Consider the following 2835-nt stretch of genomic DNA (forward strand, 5'->3'; position numbering starts at 1 on the left):
GGTGCAGTACTATGTGGCTAAATGTGAAGTTACACGCTTCAGAGTGAAAAATAGAAAGGAAGAGTATTATTTAAGTACTGATGTATTGGGAAGTGCTGATGTACAAAGGAATTTGGATGTCTTTGTAGACCAGTCAGTAAAAGTGGAGAAGCAGGTAGACCAAGCATTAGGAAGGCAAATGTTATGTTGACCTTCATTGCAGGAGGATTTGAGTTCAGAAGTAGGGATGTCTTCCTGCAGTTATACAGGGCCTTGGTGAGACCACACCTGGAGTACTGCATGGAGTTTTGGGCTCCCTATCTAAGAAAAAATATGCTTGCCATAGTGGGAGTGCAGCAGAGGTTCACTTGGCTGATTCTGTCCGGCTGGACTATCCTATGAGAGATCGGTTCAATTGGGCCTGTGTTCATTAGAATTCAGATGATGAGAGGAGATTTGATTGAAACGGATAAAATTTGTACAGGGCTGAACAGACTAGATGGAGGGAGGATGTTTTCCCTGGTTGGGGAATCTAAAACCAGGGGACACAATCTCACTGTACAGAATAGGCCATTTGAGACTAAGATGAGGAAACATTTCTTCACTCAAATGATGGTGAACTTATGGAATTCTCTACCACAGAAGGGTGTGTAGGCCAAATCACTGAATGTATTCAAGAAAGAGATAGATAATTTTTTAGATTTTAATGGCAACAAGGGGTATGGGGAGAAAAGGGGAATATGGCATTGGGATTAAGGATCAGCAGTGATCATATTGAATTGTGGGGTAGGCTTGAAGGACTGAATGGCTAACTCCTGCTCCTGGTTTCTATGTTTCAAAAGATGTCCCCTGTCTACGTCAGCCCTGATTATATTCAGTGAGCCAGCCTCCACTGCTCGCTGTGGAAGAGAATTCTAAAGACTAACAACCTTCTGAGAGAAGAAATCCCTTCTTATCTTTGTCTTAAATAAGAGACCTCTTATTTTTAAACTGTGTCCTCTAGTTGTAGATTCCCCCTCAGGCTGAAACATCCCTTCAGCATCTACCCTGACAAACCTCCTCAGAATCTTATATAATTTCACTAAGGTCAGCTCACATTCTTTCCAAACTCCAGCAAGGCCCAACCCACTCAATCTTTCTTCATAAGTTAACCTCTTCATCCCAGGAATTAGTCAAATGAACTTTCTCTGAAACGTTTCCAATACAAGTATATTCCTCCTTAAGGAAGAGACCAAAACAGTACACAGTATTCCAGGTGTGGTCTGACCAATGTGCTGGACAGTTGCAGCAAGACTTCCCTACTTTTACACTTCATTCCTCTAGTAAAATAAATATTTTCTAGCCCCTCCAAGCATGGTTCTGCATGTTTTACAATTCAGTTAAACGTTCACATCATGGCGACACAGTGGTTAGCATTGCTGCCTCACAGTGCGAGGAGCCTGGGTTTGATTCCTGGCTTGGGTCACTCTCTGTGTTGAGTTTGTATGCTCTCCCTGTGTCTGTGTGGGTTTCCTCTGGGTGATCTGATTTCCTCCCACAGTCCAAAGATGTGATTGTTCAATAAATTGGCCATGCTAAATTGCCCCTTAGTGTCAGGGAGATTAGCAGGGTAAAATATGTGGGCATACGCAGAAGGGCCACAATTGTCGGTATAGACTCGATGGGCCAAATGGCCTATTTCTACGCTGTAGGGGTTCTATGATTCATCTTTACAAATAGTCTCCCAAGAGTTGCAATACATAATTCAATACCTTCATATTGAACTGACCGATGTGCTGGATCTCAGCGGAGAGTTCAATAATGTTTGTGGAGCTCCTACTTTCTCCAGGAAACACAGGAGCAGTGTGGAACCCTATCAGATGTTTGTACACAGCAGGATCCACGGCTCTCCCAGCCAGGTGCTGTACGCCTTGGGAAGAGGCAGTGCAGAATCTCCGTATGGGTCTGACGCTCTGCTGGTGACTTCGGTTTCACGGCGGAATCATCAGTCTGGATAGTCAGGTCTGACACATCTTGTGTTTCCACTCAGCTTCATCAGGTTTGACTTCTACATCTGTATTTTTTGATTTCCTTCTGTCCTGTGCCTCACCATGTGTCAATTCGTCATCTGCACAATCTGTAACTCCTCAAACAAATGTGTCTGGGCTGCTCAGTACATGGCTAATTGCTACGATCATTGAGTTGGTGCCAATGTTGCCAGATGTACAGAGAACTGCAATTTCTTGGCCATTGTTGCCCTTTTCTTCTCCTTCTTGGCTTGATGCCTCCAAAATTAAAAAATAGGGAGCTTTGTTCTATGTGATTAACATATTACCAGAACCAGCGATATAGTGGGCTTCTACGAAGGAAGCTGATGACAGGTGAAGAAATTTACATATCCATAGCAATGTTGGCCTGGATTTGAGGGTCAGAGGGAATTTCCATAAAGGAATATGGAAACTGTTCTGAGGTCTGAAACCCCAGAGGCATGGGTATTATTCTGTGTTTTTAAACTGTAAGGTTCCTGCAATTTTTATTTAATTGTGATTGACAACATCGAGTCCTGACAAGCAGGGAACCTTGCACAGAGGCCTGCGATCAATGAAACTAGGGGGCTGAGGGATGGGGGGGTGGGAATGGCAGGGCAATGGGGTTGTTGCTTCTGATCCCAAGGGTGGGGTGTCCCTACCACAATGAGGGATGGTTGGGGTCACAATAGAACAGATCACAGTGGGGTCTGAATCAGAGTGGGAGTTGCAGTCCAGATCAAGTGGAGAGGTGAGTCCAGGTCACAAATCCTCATTCCCAAATTGGTGTTGGGGGTTTGGTGATCTCGATTGTGCTTGGAGAATGCCAATGGCAGCAAGCAGTGCCAGT

The sequence above is a fragment of the Carcharhinus amblyrhynchos genome, chromosome 10 (assembly GCF_965287045.1).
Source record: "Carcharhinus amblyrhynchos chromosome 10, sCarAmb.v2.hapA, whole genome shotgun sequence".
Lineage (NCBI taxonomy): Eukaryota > Metazoa > Chordata > Chondrichthyes > Carcharhiniformes > Carcharhinidae > Carcharhinus > Carcharhinus amblyrhynchos.